Here is a 21,876-nt window from a genome sequence, read left to right on the forward strand (position 1 = left end):
GACAATACATGGATAGGACAGGTTTGGAGGGTTATGGACCAAGCGCAGGCAGCTGGGACTAGGGTAGTTGGGACATTGTTGGCTTTGTTAAGGTTAAAGTCCCCCCTGATCTCTATTTGTTGCATTGCCCTTGTTAAAATGAATGTATAAATGAATGAATGAATGAAAACATTATTGTCATTCAGATATACACCTAGACACAGTGCACCTTGAACAAAATGTCGTTGCATTTGACTCTCCAAAATCAGGTAATAGTAAAAAGTGCTAGGTGCGTCCATAAAAATGCCTCATGTGCATGGTTCTGTAAAATAAATATATATAAAAAGTGTTTAAAAAGTGTCGATATTTAAAAAGTTCAAGCTTCGGTTTTGTAGATTGTTCAGTAATCTTATGGCCTGGGGGATGAAGCTGTTGTAGAACCTGGTTGTCCCGCTCATCACCAATCACAAATCACCTCCTATTTCTCGATTAAACACGTTCAATGGTATAGCTACTGTTAAGGAACCAGTGGTTTAATTTGCTTGTTATCACTAACTTGTCATATTTCACTGCACTCTTGACTTGCATTGTTCATTCAACCCTTCATAAAGTTGGGGGCATCCATATTGTGCTGCCCAGATCTCACGTGCAGCGTGTTCTGTTCATCTATTACCCCCACATTCCAATGCTGCTTTGATTTTAGCTAAGCAATGGCTTGACTTCAAAACTGCCACCTTTGTTTTCAAATCCATTCCTGGCCTTTGTCCTCCCCATCTATGTTATACCCCAAGAGGATTGCACTTCTCCAATTCTCCAGATATAGCATCTTGATCAATTTAATCTTCAATTGTAAAGGCTATAATGTCTGGATTTCTCTTCCTACACCTCCATTTCTTTGCTTCTTTTTTGACTCAAAACCAATTTTTGGCCAAGCTTTTGATTAGCAGCCATAATACTTAAACATTGCTTAGAAATACATTTCAACTGGTAATGTTTCCATTAATTAACAAACTCATCAGGAAGGCTGGCTTCCTTCCTGAGGGCAGATTCATGAGTTGGATTCATGGAAGGTGGTCTTGGAGGGGAGGATGCTCCTCAAACTGCAAAGCATTCCTGGACAATACAACCCCCCCCCCCCTTCTCTCCACCCTTTGGTAGCAAAAACAGGAAAGCAGACTATTATCTAAATGGTGGCCGATTAGGAAAAGGGGAGATGCAACGAGACCTGGGTGTCATGGTACACCAGTCATTGAAAGTAGGCATGCAGGTGCAGCAGGCAGTGAAGAAAGCGAATGGTATGTTAGCATTCAAAGTCAAAGGATTTGAGTATAGGAGCAGGGAGGTTCTACTACAGTTGTACAGGGTCTTAGTGAGACCACACCTGGAGTATTGCGTACAGTTTTGGTCTCTAAATCTGAGGAAGGACATTATTGCCATAGAGGGAGTACAGAGAAGGTTCACCAGACTGATTCCTGGGATGTCAGAACTTTCATATGAAGAAAGACTGGATAGACTCGGCTTGTACTCGCTAGAATCTAAGGAGATTGAGGGGGGATCTTATAGAAACTTACAAAATTCTTAAGGGGTTGGACAGGCTAGATGCAGGAAGATTATTCCCAATGTTGGGGAAGTCCAGGACAAGGGGTCACAGCTTAAGGATAGAGGGGAAATCCTTTAGGACCGAGATGAGAAAAACTTTTTTCACACAGAGAGTGGTGAATCTCTGGAACTCTCTGCCACTGAAGGTAGTTGAGGCCAGTTCATTGGCTATATTTAAGAGGGAGTTAGATGTGGCCCTTGTGACTAAGGGGATCAGGGGGTATGGAGAGAAGGCAGGTACGGGATACTGAGTTGGATGATCAGCCGTGATCATATTGAATGGCGGTGCAGGCTCGAAGGGCCGAATGGCCTACTCCTGCACCTATTTTCTATGTTTCTATGTTTCTACGTATCCTCCCCCTTCTATCTTGGGGTATTCTGACTCCTCCCCCCCCCCCCCAATCTTTGCACATCTGCAAACCTTTCCACTGGTCATTTTAATTTAATGTTTCATGTATTTTGTGTTTTATGAATTATGCACATGAATTTCCCTCTTGGGATAAATAAAGTTCTATCGTATCGTTAGACCTTTGGAAATTTTACCACGTTAAGAATGCTATTCGAACACAAGCTATTCTTCTTCTTACACTTGTTTTTAATAGTTCTGAGTCCTGTTCTGCAGTATAATGTGGATAAATGTGAGGTTATGCATTTTGGTGGCAAAAACGGGAAAGCAGATTATTATCTAAATGGTGGCCGATTGGGAAAGGGGGAGTTGCAGCGAGACCTGGGTGTCATGGTACACCAGTCATTGAAGGTAGGCATGCAGGTGCAGCAGGCAGTAAAGAAAGCGAATGGTATGTTGGCTTTCATAGCAAGAGGATTTGAGTATAGGAGCAGGGAGGTTCTACTGCAGTTGTACAGGGTCTTGGTGAGACCACACCTGGAGTATTGCGTGCAGTTTTGGTCTCCAAATCTGAGGAAGGACATTATTGCCATAGAGGGAGTGCAGAGAAGGTTCACCAGACTGATTCCTGGGATGTCAGGACTGTCTTATGAAGAAAGACTGGATAGACTTGGTTTATACTCTCTAGAATTTAGGAGATTGAGAGGGGATCTTATAGAAACTTACAAAATTCTTAAGGGGTTGGACAGGCTAGATGCAGGAAGATTGTTCCCGATGTTGGGGAAGTCCAGGACAAGGGGTCACAGCTTAAGGATAAGGGGGAAATCCTTTAAAACCGAGATGAGGAGAACTTTTTTCACACAGAGAGTGGTGAATCTCTGGAACTCTCTGCCACAGAGGGTAGTTGAGGCCAGTTCATTGGCTATATTTAAGAGGGAGTTAGATGTGGCCCTTGTGGCCAAGGGGATCAGAGGGTATGGAGAGAAGGCAGGTACGGGATACTGAGTTGGATGATCAGCCATGATCATATTGAATGGCGGTGCAGGCTCGAAGGGCCGAATGGCCTACTCCTGCACCTATTTTCTATGTTTCTATGTTTTCTACGTATCCTCCCCCTTCTATCTTGGGGTATTCTGCCTCCCCCCCCTCCCCCCCCCCCCAATCTTTGCACATCTGCAAACCTTTCCACTGGTCATTTTAATTTAATGTTTCATGTATTTTGTGTTTTATGACTCCTGGCACATGAATTTCCCTCTTGGGATAAATAAAGTTCTATTGTATCGTAAGACATTTGGAAATTTTATGACGTTAAGAATGCTATTCGAACACAAGCTATTCTTCTTCTTCTTACACTTGTTTTTAATAGTTCTGAGTCCTGTTAAACCAAAGATTCTTCCCACTACGACAATCGCTCTGAAGAGGAGTACAGACCCAAAATGTCGCCTTTCTATGTTCTCCAGAAAAGCTACCAGTCCTGCTGAGTTCCTTCAACACTTTGAATCAAGTATAGAGCTGTTTCAAAGGGTTCTGTGATCAATTCAGTAATGCTGGCTGATGCAATTATGAATTGTACATTTGATATGTTTCATACTTAAGATGATGTTTTATGAACCTTTGAAAGCCATGTGTTGGAGAAAACTGTTTGGCAGATTGCATGAGAAGGATGAAGCTTGAGTCAAATTAGCAATTGTTCCCTCCAGGAGAGTACCCAGGCATTGCAGCCACATGCTTTGATGACTGCAGCCAAGTTAATTAAGCATCGTTTTAAGTGTGGGAAGTTTTTGCAACATTTCTGCGGCCATGTATCAGAGAGGCTTGTTAGACATAATGTAATTCACATTCTTCATAAATTGGATCGCTGCCATTATTTTTTTCCCGTTCACCGAACTATTGCAGCTCCCATAAGGAATGAGTGTTTGTAGCTTTGGGTTTCCAGAGATAGTCCTGATTGACTGATATTCCATGTAAAGATTTTATTTTAATTTAAATCTTTTTATTTGAATTTTGAATTTGACAGCAATTTGCATACATACAATGATAACAGACAGTGATAGTCAGGACATAATTGCACAACAGTATGTAAACGACCCTCAAAACCCTTACCCTTACCCACCCTCGCCACCCGGGGACAAACAACACTCACATACGTACACATCCGCACAGATACGATAAGATAAACAAAATGAAAATGAAAAAAAAAAGAAAGAAAAAAAAAAGGGTGTGGGGGGGAGGGGGGGGGGGGGGGGGGGGTGGGGTGTTGAGGGGATAGCAGCTGCAATAAGACAGAGCAGTGATAGAGGGCACTCAGTCCTCTTCCGAGTCCGGAAACAAGTTAAGAGAGTTTTTCAAGCTTTAAGTTGTAGAGCACCTCCTTGATCCAGCGGGTGTGTGTCGGGGGACAGGTAAGCCTCCAGTTAAGCAAGATCAGTCTCCGGGCTAACAAGGTTGTAAAAGCCAGGACCCGCTTCAACGCAACAGAGAGGTTGGTGTTGGGAGGAATACCAAAAATAGCTGAAAGTGGGTTTGGAGGAATAGCCTGGCCATAGGCTCTGCTTAGCACGTCGAAAGCACTCCTCCAAAAGGTTGCTAGTTTAGGGCAAGACCAAAACATATGACTATGGTTGGCAGGGGATTGATTGCATCTGTTGCAGGTGTCTTTAACCGCGGGGTATATTTTAGATAATCTTGCATTTGTGTAGTGGACTTTGTGAAGGACTTTGCATTGGATTAGACCATGACGGGCACATATGGAGGAAGAATGGATCAAATCCAAGGCAGAGTCCCATTGCTGGTCTGTTAGTTTCGTATTCAGCTCGCCCTCCCATACAGCTTTTAATGAGGTATGAGGTTTCAATATAACCGACCTTAACAAGTTGTACAAAAAAGAGATGCATTTCTTCTGGTTGGGATCTAGAGCTAGGATGGAATCGGGGGAATATCTTCTTCACAAAATCCCTAATCTGGAAAAAACGAAAAAGGTGGGAGTTTGGGAGGCTATAGTTGGACGAAAGCTCCGCAAAAGACAAAAAAATGCCATCCTTGTGTAGGCTTTTGATACTACTGATGCCATTACTATGCCAGGTTTTGAATGCGGAGTCTGTACTTGAAGGTTTAAAGATGTGATTTTTAAGCAGTGGGGTCAAGATGGAAGGGCCTTGTAAACCAAAGTTTTTCCTAAGTTGACTCCATATCTTGAGCGAGAGGGACGCAATTGGGCCTGCCCCCGCAGATGTTATAGAAAGGGGGAGTTGAGAGCATAGGACAAACCGCAACGGGAGATGTGAACTCGCCTTTTCCATGTGTACCCAGATCGGTAGGTTGTCGCAATCATCATTCATCCAGTACAGGATTTTTTGCAAGTTAGCAGCCCAGTAGTATCGCCTAAAGTCAGGAAGTGCCAAACCGCCGTCACTCTTAGGAGACTGTAGTACCGTCTTTCGAATTCTGGCCAGTTTGCTACCCCATAAAAATTTAGATATTCTCCTTTCTAATTTATCAAAAAAAGATTTAGTGATAAATATAGGAACATGCTGGAAAAGATACAGGAATTTGGGTAGGACGACCATCTTGACCAGATTTATCCGGGCCGCGAGGGATAACGGTAAAACTGACCAGCGGTCAAAGTCTCTTTCAGCTTTCTCAACCAGAGGCAGGAAGTTTGTGCGGAACATATCCGATATAGGTATTGTGATAAAAACGCCGAGGTAGCGAAATCTGTCCTCCGCCCATTTAAATGAGGTTAAAGAGCGAGGGAGCTGCTTAGCCGATGAGTTAATCGGTAATAATCACTTTTTTGGTAGTTAAGTTTATAACCAGAGTACGCACCGAACCATTCTAAAATATTTGTAATCACAGGGAGAGAGCTGACTGGATTCGAGATGTACAGGAGCAGGTCATCCGCATACAATGAGACTTTATGAATTGTGTCAAACCGTGTGATACCTTTAAAGCCCTTCTCTGAGCGTAACCAGACCGCCAAGGGTTCTATCGCGACAGCAAACAGGAGTGGTGATAACGGGCAACCCTGCCTGGTACCTCTCCGAAGGGGGAAGTGGGGCGACAGTGTGTCGTTTGTTTGTACTGAGGCCACTGGGGATGAGTATAATAGACTGACCCAATGAATGAAACTATTGCCGAGGCCAAACCTGTCCATCGCCTCTTATAGGTACTTCCACTCGACCCTGTCGAAAGCTTTTTCGGCGTCGAGGGAGACCACTATCTCCGGGGTCTCACTACTTGGTGAATGGATGATGTTAAGGAGACGCCTAGTATTGTGGGAGGACTGTCGGCCTGGCATAAACCCTGTTTGGTCTAACGAGATATTAAAGGGCATCACTTGTTGAAGACGGAGCGCAAGAACTTTAGAAAGGATTTTGAGGTCCACATTCAAGAGTGAAATTGGTCTATAGCTACTACAAAGCAGGGGATCTTTTGTCTTTTTAAGAATTAGGGAGACAGTAGCCCACGACAAGGTGGGCGGTAGGCGACGATGTAAAAACGCCTCATTGTACATATCTCTCAGGACTGGTGCGAGAAGAGCAGAGAAAGCTTTGTAATATTCTACAGTGAAGCCGTCAGGACCGGGCGACTTTCCGCTTTGCAGCGATGTGATAGCTGCTTGGACCTCAGTGACAGTAATAGGACCACCCAAGTCTCTCATGGCTTCATCGTCAATTCGGGGAAACGTCATACTACGGAACATGCCATCTGCAGTGGGAGGACAATTGGAAGTGTATAGCTCAGCGTAAAATTTAGCAAATGCTTCATTAATTCTGAGGATCGGTATGAATCTCCCCTAAGCTGGATCTAATGGCTGGAATTAGCCGTGAAGTCGCCTCGGTTCTGGCCTGATGGGCCAAAAGCTTCCCAGCTTTATCCCCAGATTCAAAAATGTATTGCCTAGATTTAAGCAGTCGTAGCTTGGCTTTATTAGTAGACATGAGGTCAAAGTCTGTTTGTAACCTAAGGCGTTCTTTATAAAAATTAGGGTCTGGGTCAGATGCGTATTTATCATCAATGTCCTTTATTTTTCGTAAGAGGGCTGCCGTTTGTAACGTCTTGGCTCTTTTCAGGTTGGAGACAAAAGAGATAAGTTGGCCCCTAATATAAGCTTTTGAAGCTTCCCAGAGTATACCTCTTGCGAGTCATTCAGCTCAAGATATAAAATGATTTGAGAGTGCAGGAATTGCTTGTAGTGAGCCTCTGCTAGTAATGCGGAGTTGAACCTCCACTGTTTAAAGGGGTTAGTTCGTTTACGAAAGTAAAGATTTTCTTTTGATTTTTTTTTTGGATACCAGTTTCTATTTTGTCCTTCTGGCATTACTTCAAATTAATTATTTAGCATGAATTTTCTGTTTTTAATTTTGCTTTCATGCTGTTCCTTTACAGTGAAATAGTTCCCCTTCAAAGCATTCCCCCCAAAACGTAAGAAACTGTAGTAGTTAGGCTGCTTTGCAGAAGTCTGCTCATTCAACAAGAATGTGGCTGATCTGGTCTAGGCTTCAACACTACTTTCACTCCTTCTCCCTATTGTAGTTCAGGTCTTGTAATTTTGTAGACTGCTGCAGTTCACAACATGGAACGAAACATCCCTGGGGGGGCAGGGTCTAATTTTAGGGAAAGAAAGTTTGCGTTAAAATTTAGGTTTATTCATTGTAAAGTGTACCTAGGTACAGTGAAAAGATTTGTTTTGCATATTATCCGAACAGATCAGATAATCAGATCAGATCAGCTAAACATAAATACAATCAAGTCAAACTCAAGTACAATAGATAGAGTAAAGGGAAAGTGCAGAATATAGTTCTCAGCAGTGTATCGTGCCGGCTCATAGACAAAGTCCAATATCCGCAATGGGGTAGAGGTGAATCGGACAGTACCCCAGCTTGTGGAAGGACCATACAGAATCCTGATAACAGAGGGGAAGAAGCTGTTTGTGAATGGTGGTGAGCACCAGAGCATCAAGCTTCTGTACCTTCTGCCGGATGGGTATTGGGAGAAGAAGGAATGACCGGGGTGGGACAAATATTTGATTATGCTGACTGCTTTTCGAAGGGAAGTTTTGGGGGAATTGAGATCTTACCCAAGGAATCTGGTGTGCTAGAATCTTGCTGGTTTATTTTAAATTCACACTTAGGCATATGTTCTTAGTCATGGGTAAATCAACCTACCTTTGTCATCAATATTTGACATGGGAAGCTATTGCCTTGATACCTGGAACCTCCAGAGACGTTCTGGAGCTGTAAGTTGCTCTTCCCAGCCAAACTCAGCACACAGCCTTGCATGCCATGTTCCTACAAACAATGGAACAGGCCCTTTGGCCCACACTGTCTGTGCTGAACATAATGCCAAGATAATCTTATCTCATCTCCCTCCACATGATGCATATTTCAACATTCCCTGCATATCCATGTGCCTATATGTCTCTTAAATGCCACTATCACATCTGCCTACATCAACACGAATGGCAACGCATTTCAGGCACCCCCACCCTCTGTATAAAAAAAACTTGCACAACACATCTCCTTTAATCTTTGCCCCTAAGACCTTAAAGCCATGCTCGCTCGTGTATGACATTTCCACCCTGGAGAAATATTCTCACTGTTTACCCTATCTCCATGGAGTGATACTGTGTGGAAACAGGCCCTTCGGCCCAACTTGCCCACACTGGCCAATAATGTCCCAGCTACACTAGTCCCACTTGCCTGCTCTTGGTCCATATTTCTCCAAACCTGTCCTATCCATGACCTGTCTAACTGTTTCTTAAACGATGGGATAGTCCCATCAGCAACTACCTCCTCTGACAGTTTGTGCCATACACCCACCACCCTTTGTGTGAAAAAGATACCCCTCTGATCCCTATTAAATCTTTTCCCTTTCACCTTGAACCTATGTTGTCTGGTCCTCTATTCCCCATCTCTGGGCAAGAGGTTCTGTGCACCTACCCTGTCTAATCCTCTCATGATCTTATACACCTCTATAAGATCACCCCTCATCCTCCTGTGCTCCATGGAATAGAGAGCAAGCCGACTCAAACTCTCCCTATAGCTCACACCCTCGAGTCCTGGCAACATCCTCGTAAATCTTTTCTGAACCCTTTCAAGCTTGTCAATATCTTTCCTATAACATGATATAACACTTCTCTGCACTCCCTGAGGAAGGACATTGTTGCCATAGAGGGAGTGCAGAGAAGGTTCACCAGACTGATTCCTGGGATGTCAGGACTGTCTTATGAAGAAAGACTGGATAGACTTGGTTTATACTCTCTAGAATTTAGGAGATTGAGAGGGGATCTTATAGAAACTTACAAAATTCTTAAGGGGTTGGACAGGCTAGATGCAGGAAGATTGCTCCCGATGTTGGGGAAGTCCAGGACAAGGGGTTACAGCTTAAGGATAAGGGGGAAATCCTTTAAAACCGAGATGAGAAGAACTTTTTTCACACAGAGTGGTGAATCTCTGGAACTCTCTGCCACAGAGGGTAGTCGAGGCCAGTTCATTGGCTATATTTAAGAGGGAGTTAGATGTGGCCCTTGTGGCTAAGGGGATCAGAGGGTATGGAGAGAAGGCAGGTACGGGATACTGAGTTGGATGATCAGCCATGATCATATTGAATGGCGATGCAGGCTCGAAGGGCTGAATGGCCTACTCCTGCACCTAATTTCTATGTTTCTATGATGCCCAGAACTGAACACAATACTCTAAATGCGGTCTCACCAACGTCTTCTACAACTGCAACATGACCTCCCAACTTATGTGCTCAATACTCTGACTGATGAAAGCCAAAGTGCCAAAAGCCTTTTGACCACCTTATCTACCTGCGACTCGACCTTCAAGGAACCATGCACCTGTACTCCTAGATCCCTCTGCTCTACAACAATTTGACATTTTTCTATCATAACTCTCCTCAACCTCCTGCTCTCCGGGGAAAACAATCCAGGTCTGTCCAATCTCTCCTAACAGCTAGAGATACGGACAGTTTCCTGCACTTCAGTTCATCAAAAAATAATCTGATGACTGATATTTTAACCAAAAAACTCACTTCCGTCAACTATTTTGTAGATTGAAGTTAATGAGATAGAGTGGGCACAACATTTAATAATGGCCCCTGTCTTCCTTACCATTTATGCATTGGTCATTACACATTGCAAATCATGCAGGTGAATGATTTCTTGCTCTGTACATTCACTATACCACCAAAAATAATGTAGATGTTGGAACTAAAGTAAACATATTTATACTTTAGTCGCACATCCATATTTCTTGAAGAATATTCTGCAGCATTTTACAACCATTGAAGTAGTTTCAATGAGTGACCATGTGTTGCAGTATTGGAACGTGGCTGCAAATCGGCACACAGCAAATTTTCACAAATGGTAATATTAAAATAAACAAATAAACTGTTTTGGAAATGTTGGTTGAGGAAAGAATATCATCCAAAACAATTCAATTGCACTTTTTGAACATAATCCTCTGAGATCATCTGATCTAGGAGTTTATCTTATTGCATCCTATTCTCATGATTCTATCTATCAGATCACCCCTCCGACTCCTGCGTTTCAAGTAAGAAGGCCGTACTGCACCACCTCTCCCAATGGTTTAGACCCTCAAGTCCTAGCAACATCCTCGTAAATCAACTTTGCACTCTTTCTATCTCAATGGCACCCAGAAAAAACCCACGCAGTCACAGGGAGAATGCCCAAACTCCATCCAGACAGCACAGGTAGTGAGGTTTGAATCTGGTTCTCCGGCGCTGTAAGGCAGCACGTGTATCGCTGCACCACTGTGCTACCCTCAAATATTAATGTGACTTTATATTGTACTGTCAAGTTATAGCATTTTAAGATACTATTTAGTTTAAGGTCCACTTCTTTGTTAATTTTGATGATGAGATGTTTTATACTTGGACACTTACTGCACTACACTGCTGATCAATATTTTTAAAAACTGTCTTTTAAATTTCAAAGAATTTTAAAGTACATTTACATTAAGCCAGCTCTCGATTTCTCATCCATTCTTATAACCCAAAGATCATACCTGCAATAATACAACTTTTTGCTTGTATCATCTCAATGTTCAATGCTTTGATGAATATTCATATGTGCAAATGCTCATTTAGGACAGAGCTGAACACGATCGTCTACCTGCTATTTGTGCAATGGCTCCTTACTTTGATGACGTTGACACATTGCATGTGTCCAGAAAAAAGGTTAATTCCTTTAAGCAAACAACTACTTAAGGATTTATTTTCCAGCATACAATCTGTGAAAGGCTCACCTCATAACCTGTGACCACACAGCACCTTGGGATAGGAGTTTTAGTCAACCTTTTGGTCAATACTTGATCCATTATGAGTAATGCATTCTTGCTGCAGGCAGCTGACTACGGTTCTTCAATAGTCCCAATAGTCCCAATAGTTTGTTGTGTATGTCTTATCCTTATTAGTCCTTCCAACGTGCATCACCATGCACTGAATTGGATTAAATCTGTCATTACTGTAATTGTTTTATCAACTTCTTTTTCGAGTCCATTGCAATCTCAGATGTCGTTCTGCCAGTATCTGGCGCAGGTCACAGCTGGTCGGGTCGGTTCAGCTAGGTCCTGGGGGCTGCACTGGGGGGCGTCGTCACACTCCAGTAGTTTTATCAACTGATAAGTATCTTCCTGTAAACTAACAATGTCCTTCTCTCTATCAAAAAATATTTGTGTAATTTGCAAATTTACCAATCATACTTTCTACATTTGTCTAAATCGTTAATGTACACGACAAACAGTAAAGGTCCCCGCAAAATGGTTCCGCTTCCAATTACAAAAACAGCCTTCTATCACCATCCTCTGCCTCTGGGTTTTATCTTACGATAATGGAAATAATATTTCCTTCATAACAATTCAGTTACAATAAAAGTCCGATCTGTCATCATTAATCCACAACCCAATTATGTCTTGAAAATAATCAATGATGAATTCAACAGATTAGTCCAGTCTGTATTTGTTATGCAAGCTCCATTTAAGCGGCCATCTCCCTAAATGCGTTCAGTAAAATAAAAGGCAACCGATATGCTGATCCAGACATATTTGAAATGTTGTTCGATGCAAATTGGAAAGACAGAATATATTTACAATCTAGACCCATTTTTGTGTGCAAGCTTATTAGTCTTGAATGACAGTGCCATATTAATGCACAGCTTATTTTATCAATAATGGAGGAAGTTATCTCCCAAGGGATTACATAGATACTGTTGGTGATTCATAGTTCAATATATTATGTTCAGAAATGTTAGACATTTTGGCAAGTGGTCCAAAATTAAATGCTTCTATTTTTGTTCATCAAATTATGTGATATGTGATAAAAGATTTAAGCGAGAGCGGAGATTTAAGTCTGACATTAGGTGCAACATTTTCACTCACAGGTTTGTCCATATCTGGAAAGATAGCGGAAACTATAGAATCAGATATAGTTATGGCTTTTAAAAGATATTTGGACAGAAATTTGGATAGAAAGGGTTCAGCAGGTTAAGGGCTAAATACAGGCAAATGGGACTAGCCCAATATGCCAACTTGTTCGTCATGGACAAGGTGGGCCGAAGGGCCTATTCCCATGCTGTACAACACTATGATTCTGTGACATATGAACATGAATAATAGGAAGTGGTTATATCCAAAATAGTATGTCTTCCCACTCACAAGCTTTTTCCCTTGCCCATACCTCTCTTGTTGAGTCAGCTGTGTCATTTTTGCTGTAATAAGTTAAAGCAGAAGCCTAACTAAAATATTGTTCACCTTTGCTCTCTGAAAATTGCCATCATATCCTGTTGTTGCAGAATATATTGTAGGCAGATTTCTTCCCATGTTCTCCAACACATGCACATTCAACTGTGACACAATGAAGACACAAGGCTTGATAGAGGGACAATGGGTGGAAAGGTATTTTCCTGCTTTACGATTAGGAGGGGATCCCGTATGATTTTGTTCATCTTATCAAATAGCATGCTAGTAACATTCGCTAAAACAGCATCAACCAGGGAGCACCATTTTTGTTTGTGTCAGGGTTGCACATGATGGTGAATTTGTCTATTGGACCATTGATGGTTGCAAGTAGGATATAAGGATGCAATATTGATGAACATTCAAGAATACAATATTCATCAATACATTGATGCAGAAAACTACTCCATGCTAATCTGATTTCGTGATTTTCATAGTTTGCAGCAGAGAAAATTGGGACACATTTTATTGCAGCTGATTATGATCTGGAAATGTTCTTCAAGTATAACTTTGAAAGGTGATTTGGAGAGGGTCTCATCAAGACTTGATAGAGAGGCAAAGGACGGAAAGACCTTTTCTGTGCCTTATTATTCTGTAATTCAGTGAGCAGATTTGCATGTGAATTTATGAAGTTGCAAAAGCCGAGAGCTGGTGTTCCATTACTTTTGCAAGATGTGACAGGTACCAAGGAAGTGTACGATAATACCAATTAATTTGAGTTTTGCATGTTAATAATTGTAGTGGTGCTCTGCCTGCTGCTTAGCTTTACTGCATTGGAAGCCCCAGAGGGGGAATCATCCCAATGGCAGGTGGGATGTCAGCCAGAGGAACAGCAGTGGTTTAATGAGGATGTGAAGGGCAATCTGTTGCTGGCTCATGGCCACGTTTGTGTCTGACTGAGTTGGAAGACCACCACATTCAGCCAATGCATGATCTATCCGGCCTGTATCTTCACTCTTCCTGTGACAAAGGGGCTTTCATTTACAAGCTAATAAGAAAATGTTATGCAATCTCCTTCAAACTCTGCCCATCTGATCTTATCTATTAAAAGTCAGGTTCCACAGTTCGCAACCATATACCCCTCTTGGGATCACACCGTCCCTAGCCTCTTTGGGAACCTCCCCGCCTGAAGTCATCTGTTGGCAGCCCTGATTTGTCCTGATCTCTTCTTGCTTCTAGATCCCTTCCCCCCTGCCCCCCCCCCCCCCCCCCACAATCCAATCCGTTCTGAAGAAGAGTCCTGACCCGAAATGTCACCTATCAATTTTCTCCAGAGATGCTGCCCGACCCACTGAGTTAGCCCAGCGTTTTGTGCATACCTTTGACCTTAAAGTTATGTCCTCTAGTTTATTGATATTTCCACCTTGGAGGAAAAAGATTAAGACTCTCTACCGTATCAATGCCCCTTATAATTTGATATATTTCTATTTGCCAACTTATGTTCCATATTTTGACGGAACCTTTGCAATCCATGTACCTGCCTGAATGTCTTTTAAACATTGTAATTGTTCCCACCTCCTCAGATTCCTTAAGCAGCTCATCCCAAATACACACTTTGAAATAGCTGCTCCTCGGGATCCTTTAAAATTTTCATCCTCTCATCTTTCTGCCCTCCGGTTTTAGACTTTCCTACCCTAGTTAAAAAAGTATAACCATTCACCTTATCTATGCCCCTCATGAATTTATGGACCTCTACAGCGTCACTCCTCAACCTTCTATGCTTAAGAGAAAAAACGTTCCACTCTCTCCATTCTCTCCTTATAACTCAAGCCCTCCAGTGCCAGAGCCCAAATGTACATGTAATTTTTTAATTAATCTGTAGAAAGAGAACTATTCAGTGGTGACCAAATAAAATTGTAACTTCCTTCATTCATCCAGAAAAGAACAGAACATTTTATAGTAGTTTCAGTTTATTTTTTCGTCACGTGTACTGAGGTACAGTGAAAAACTTTTGTTGAGTGCTAACAAGTTAGTGGAAAGATTATACATGATTTTCCAGTCGAGCCATCCATAGTGTACATATACCTGATAGAGGGAATAATGTTCAGTGCAAGAAAAAGTCCGGTAAAGTTCGATTAAAGATAGTGCGAGGGTCTCCAGTGAGGTGGGTTGTAGCTCAGGGCTGTTCTCTATATTATTCCTTTTATACTTTGTGTCTCAGTGGAAAATGTTCAGGTCAAGTACCATAAGCTTTTTCTTCAATCAGACATGCTCTACTGTGAAACAGTTCTCATTTCTCACACTGACTACTCGTATAGTTGATTTGAATCACACTGCTGTATAATGCCGAATCAAAGCTGTGCCTTTCTGGTTCATGGGATTTACAACTGACCTAGAAATCTTAAGATTTTTATCCTGTCAGTCTGAGCTGGACTAGAATCCAATGTCAGTGGCATCAGTTTTCAGTGTATTTATAGGACGTGATTGGGAGTGCAGCTAGTTATACGTTCAGGGGTTGTGGAGGGGTCGTTTATAATCGGTCTGAGGAGAAAGGTGAGAAAATGAAAGCACAATGTTTCTTGGTCCTGATATTCACTGGAATTGAATTTCAAAGGAGAAAATAAATATAACCCTCAGGTAAAGAGGATTAAGAAGATCTGGGTGAGGGTAAAACTGGGATTGGTACATGTGGCAAGATATTCCATTCAGAGGGGCAGATGGAAGCAAGTTAGTTTGCAGACCCTGGGGAAGGTAACTAGTATTAGGTGTAGAATTTCCCAAAGCCAGTGAAATATAGGCAGACAGTGTCCCAAGTGGAAGAGTGACACAAGTCCTGAGGTCAATTTAATATAAGAGTGAGCCACCATTCTGCTGAAATCTGAATGGTTGTCCTCCTCCTTTTGTCCTCCCGAGATATTTTCATGATATATTGAGTTTGAGTCTTTTAAAAATGTAATATAGCTACATCAGCTATATCAGTGGATGGAATTACCTCCTTATTTCTGACCAGGTTTGTCCACTATATGAGACTGACAAATAAAGATATAATGGAATTGCGGCCAAGACAGGTACATGAATTAAAAATGCAGATGAGCCATGATCTCATTATCGGTTCAGAGGACTGAATAGCCTGCCAGGTTCTAATGCTCATATCGTGAATGGACCAAAGTATTTAGTTATTTGTTATTGAATACAGATCTAAGATACCTTCTGAAGCTCAGAGTCACAAATCTAATGTGTATTTCAGTTGTTTTATAATTTTAATAGAACGTGCCCTCCCCATGCTCCTCTGGCAAATTATTGACTGTATTTATGAATGCAGAACCATGATACAATAAGAGTTGGTAACTCCTCATTTCCCCTAATGATTTCATGACATTTTACTGCATACGGGAAGATTAACAGGCACGTTATAAATTGAATGAAGAATTCCAACCAAAATCCAAGTATCACTCAATCACTGTCTATTTCTCTCTTCTAGTTTGTCTGTCGATCAATTTTCAGTATGCGCTTAATAATATTTCAGAATCACCTCATTCGGCAAAAGATTCAATCCATTTCAGTGCACAGCAGTTAAATAGTGCAGTCTCTAGCAATACTTTTGTGCACCTATTTCAAAAGTCAAGAGTGTTAATGTGTGCATTAGAATAAAAAAATGGGTTGAATTACCTATTTTTTGTTTTAACTGCTTTAATGAGATCCTCCAGAATTATTTACTGATTAGGCTAGAGGCCTAAGTTGCTACAATCTGTTCAGATATAAAGCAGCTCCATAAACTGACACGCAGTGATATGTGGAGTTGTCCTTTATCTGTCTAAAGGTCATTATGTTTTATGGTACAAGCCCTGGGTGCTAGAAAACGTAGAGACTTTTGGATTGATGTTTATAACGAGGGAAAAATATAAGATTCAATTCTGTAGAAGAATGACTTGGTTTTAGTTTAGTTTGGAGATACAGCATGGAAACAGGCCCTTCAGCCCACCAAGTCTGTGCCAACCAGCGATCCCCTTACACTAGCACTATCCTACACATTAGAGACAATTTACTATTTTTACTGAAGCCAATTAACCTACAAACCTGTACGTCTTTGGAATGTGGAAGGAAACCGTAGCACCAGGAGAAAACACATGCGTTCACAGGGATAATGTACAAACTCTGTGGAGAAAGCACCTGTCATCAGGATCAAACCTGGGTCTCTAGCACTGTAACTCTACTGCTGCGCCACTAAGCCGCCCCAAACTCTGCGATTTGGAAGAATTACTCGACAATTACTTGATACCTTCACATTACTTGACATAACATTGTTTGGAACTGTTCTTAATATACCCTGATGTCAGATTGTTCAAACAAATGTAATTAATTACATTAAATTAAAAATGTTAAAGAAAAATGAAAATAAATGTATTAATTTAATTATAAACATGAAAATAATATAAAATAATTCAAAATCTTAAATACTGTCAAACACCGTTTCTGCAAAGTATGAGATGCAAGTGTGAGGTGTTTCCCTTTGAGGTGCTGATTTGGGCAATTATCAGCCTTTCAAAGCACTTCACTTTGGCCCATGTTAGAAATCCTGAGAAGTAGTCATTGAGACAGGACACATTTCTTTTCTTGGGCACTGAAATATTTGACGTTTCCTTGAAGGAGATGGGAGTGTAGGTTGTTGAAGTGAGAGGCTGAGGATGTTCCCAAGACTGTGGCCAGTTTATTGGTGCACAATCTTTGAACCAATTCAGGGTTTCCATCCAGCCTGTCCACTTTCCAAATTCACCCTGATCAAAGCAGAACTGACTTCATCCACTGAGATATATCAAACAAAGCCAGTGGGGGGACGGGTCCGGGTGGAGCTTCATTTGCCTGTTCAAAACAGGTGCACATAGCGTTGAGCTTATCTGGGAGAAATGTATTGTTGCTGAATATTTTCAAAGATTTATTATTTTATTTTAAACGGGTCAATGCCAGTCTGAATATATCAATCGGTGCGAAATGACCTGAAATTTGTAATTATTGCTCTTCTTCCTGTGGTAACTATATTTTGAATCATATGGTGGTGAAACAAACAGTATTGCATGATCAGAGCACCAAGTGCTGGAGGAACTCAGCATGTCAGGAGGCATCTGTGCAGGAATAGGCAGATAATGTTTTGGATCTGGTCCCTTCCTCAGACTGATAGAAGCAGGAAGGAGAAATCTGGAAAAAAAGAGATGGGGTTGGGACAAAATGTTTAAGAAGGAACTGCAGATGCTGGGATTGGGACAAATACTGCCAAGTGATAGTTGGATACATGCGATGGAGGGTTTGATTGGCACATGGGTGGAATAAGTGACAAAGGTTAGACGTTAGGCAAAGTTTAGAAATGACAAAGGCAGAGGTCCTTTCGGGTGGAAAGTGACAGGGAGGGGAAAGAGCTGGGATAAAAGGATCATGATTCAGCTTCCAAGAGTATATTTTCTTATTTCCTGCAATTATCTTCAGGTTCCATGAAATGACATACATAATCAGATTCAATCAGTCGTAGCATTCTCATTCTTGTGGGCTTATAAACCGCTCAAAGTTTTAGTTCAGGGCCGAGGTAGTTTAATTGAGGACCTTATGTCTTCTGTGGATGCTAAAGATTCCATTGCATTATTTCTTGAGGTATTATCAAAATATATTGTTCTATCCACAAGATATATTGATCATTTGTTTCTACCTCCTCACAGTTTGTAGCACTATGCCATGTAGAAAGATGCACTTCCACTTCCCAACGTTATCAGTGATTATCTCAAAATAATTATATAGGTTGTAAAGAACATTTGAAAACTTGTTAAGAAATACTTTCTAACCTTCTGGTCTTATTTTTCACAAAAATGTCTGTGACTTTATTCTTGTCGTTAAGTTTGTATTCTTCTGCATTTTGCATTCTGTAGGCATCGATTGCAAAAGTCTTAATCTTCGAGACGGGTCTATTGTTACTTTCATACCTCTGGGGGCTCCAGCTGCTAATACTGTAATTTCCACCTGCAGTAGACAGATTTGCTTTCATTACCACCAGGAGTATATTTCCCTTTGTAGTTGTCGCTAGACAAATACAGTACTGGAACAGGCCCTTTGGCACACAATGATTGCGCCAAACATGATGCCAAGTTAAACTGATCTCATCTGCCTCCACATGATCCATATCCCTCTGTTCCCTGCACTTCCTTGTACCTATCTAAAATCCTGTTTAACGCCACAATAATATCTGCCTCCACAATGCGTTCCAGGCCCCCACCACTCTCTGGGTAAAAAAAGTTGCCCTGCTTTATTAAACTTTCCCCTTCTCACATGATGTTTTCCATCCAGATATTGCACTGCCAAAACTCACCATTGTTGCATCAACAATGTTTCTATAAGGCAGGCACGGGTTATTGATCGGGGACGATCAGCCATGATCACAATGAATGGCGGTGCTGGCTCGAAGGGCCAAATGGCCTCTTCCTGCACCTATTTTCTGTGTTTCTAACAACGATGGCCACAACTTCAATTTCCACCACCCAAAAGGGCAAAGGTCAATAGGCATCAGGGGGCGTCACCACCTGCAAATTCCTCTGTAAGTTACGTACAATCCAACGTGGAAATAGATTGCCTTTCCTTCTATATCATTGGGTCTATCTACTGGATCTGTCCACCAAGCTATGAGAGTATCTTCACCACATGGATTTCAGCAGTTCAAAAAGACAACTTACAAACTCCTACAGACACTTCCCCCCGATGTAATATGTGATTTACTTAAACTCGTACTTGCGTAAACAATTATTTAAGTCCACTGCACAATTTCCGAGACGTTCGAAAATTGATGTTACAGTAGCAGTGCGCTACTGCCATCGCACGCACGGCCGTTTCTGTGAGCAAATCAGCTGTTCTCGCAGATGCTCCCATGTTTCTCCCACTATCAGTCACTCACACTTCCTCTTCTTGGCGGCTATGCTTAATGCATCTCCGCGTTGCTCATAGTTCTTTAGTGAAAGTTTTCTTATGCTATTGATGACTCTACTCATGAGTGGAAAACCCCAAAGTGGCACTGGAAGTGCTGAACTCATTCGTAAATGCACAAACATAGACAGAGATGAAAATGAAGCCAGAACTGTACAATTAATAAGATAATTTTTCATTCTTCTTTACCGTTTGAGTTTACTTTATTGTCACATGTACAAGGTACAGTGACAAGCTTTGATTGGGTGCTAACCAGTCAACGGAAAGACAATATATGATTACAATCAAGCCATCCACAGTATACATGATAAAGGGAATAACATGATTAACTTTTCGTGCAAGATAAAGTCCAGTAAATTCTGAGCAAAGATAGTCCGAGGATCTCCAATGAGGTAGTTGGTAGCTCAGGACAGCTCCCTAGTTATTGGTGGGATGGTTCAGTAGCCTGATAACCATTGGGAAGAAACTTTCTCTGAATCTGGAGGTGTGCATTTTCACACTTGCCCGATGGGAGAGGGGAGAAGAGGGAATGGCTTTGGTGCGACTCATTCTTGATTATGCTGGTGACCTTGCCGAGGCAGTGTGAGGTTTAAATGGAGTCAATGGAAGGGAGGTCGGTTTGTGTGATGGTCTGGGCTTCATCCACAAATCTCTGCAATTTCTTGCGATCCTGGATGGAGCTGTTCCCAAACCAAGCTGTGATGCATGTTGATAAAATGTGTTCTACAGCGCAGTTGTCGAAGTTGGAGAGTTTGAGGGTTGTTGGGGGCATGCCGAACTTCCTAAGCCTTCTAAAGAAGCAGTGGCATTGGTGTGCTTTCTTGGCCATTATTTCAATATGGGTTGTTGTTAGTGATATTTACTCCTAGGAATTTGAAGCTTTTAACCATCTCTACTTTGGCGCCGTCAATGCAAACCCGGGTATGTGAACCACTTTGTTTCCTGAAGTCGATCACTATGTCTTGCTGACATTGAAAGAAAGGTTGTTGTCTCGACATCAAGTCACGAGGTTCTCAATGACCTTCCTGTACTCCATTATTTGATATCTGGACCACCACAGTGGTCTGCGAATTTGCAAATTGAATTAGATTTGTACTTGGCTGCACAGTCATGGGTGTACAAGGAGTAAAGAAGGGGGCCGAGAAAGTATCTATGGGAGCACCAGTGTTGGTTGTGCAGTATAGTACATAGTAAATTTACATGTACAGTAATATAAGCAATTCTGTCACGTAAAATCTGACTTGCACAAGGGGCTTATGGAACATTTGTATGAAAACCAGAAATGACAAATTATTACAAAGCTATTAAAAACTATAGCAAGTTAATAAGGATAATGATATTTTTAATATTAACAATTGAAATATATAAGTATATTTATTTTTAAATGAAATAAGCTAAAGCTGACAACATCCTCTCTTCTTTGCGTCATCCTCTCTGTTCAAATGAATGGTGCCTCCATTCCACTGCTAGGCTCAAACTTAGTGTTGATCTCAAGTCAAGTCAAGTCAAGTTAATTTTATTTCTATAGCACATTTAAAAACAACTCTCATTGACCAAAGTGCTTTACATCAGTGCAGGCACTAACGTGCTACAAACAGTAGTACATAGATCTAACAATACATACATCAATGCATCCATACAGCGCTCCCTCTGCTGGCTGATTCCCAATTTAAGATATTCTTTTCTATATTTATTGATGAATAAGTAAGTAAGTAAGTAAGTAAGTATGTTTATTGGCAAGTATTCACATACAAGGAATTTGCCTTAGTGCTCTGCCCACAAGTAACAACATGACAGAAAACACTAAACATTAATAATAATAAAACATTAATGATAAAACAAAATAAGTAATGAATTATGAGCATAATTGGAAAGGCCACTTTGTTTCTTATCCATAATTCTCTCAACAAAGTACAAGGTTTTCCAGGTGAAGGCAACCCACAAATAGGGAGGATAGGGAGTTTCAAGATTTCGACCGGGAGGCAGTGGATGAATGGTGATTTTTTTCCATATCAGGATGGTGCATGATTTGCAAGGGAATGGCAACTGCTGACAGTTCCAACATGCCTGCTGCCGATGTCCATCATGGTGGTAGAGATCACACGTTTGGGAGTTGCTTTTTGGAGGAACGTAGGTGAGAAACTGTGTAAGAAGGAACTGCAGATGCTGGTTTAAACCGAAGATAGACACAAAAGGCTGGAGTAACTCAGTGGGACAGGAAGCATCTCTGGAGAGAAGGAATGGGTGACGTTTTGGATCGAGACCCTTCTTCAGTCTCGACCTGAAACGTCGCTC

The 21,876-nt window shown here is 41.5% G+C and overlaps 1 protein-coding gene across 2 annotated transcripts in view; it reads left to right on the top strand.

Moving 5' to 3' along the window:
• The window catches only part of LOC129710200 (contactin-associated protein-like 2), a 1,639,166-nt gene that overhangs the window by 1,245,866 nt on the left and 371,424 nt on the right, over positions 1 to 21,876 (top strand). The window lies entirely within an intron of this gene.

This window comes from Leucoraja erinacea, chromosome 2, assembly GCF_028641065.1.
Source record: "Leucoraja erinacea ecotype New England chromosome 2, Leri_hhj_1, whole genome shotgun sequence".
In the NCBI taxonomy this organism is placed as follows: Eukaryota; Metazoa; Chordata; class Chondrichthyes; order Rajiformes; family Rajidae; genus Leucoraja; species Leucoraja erinaceus.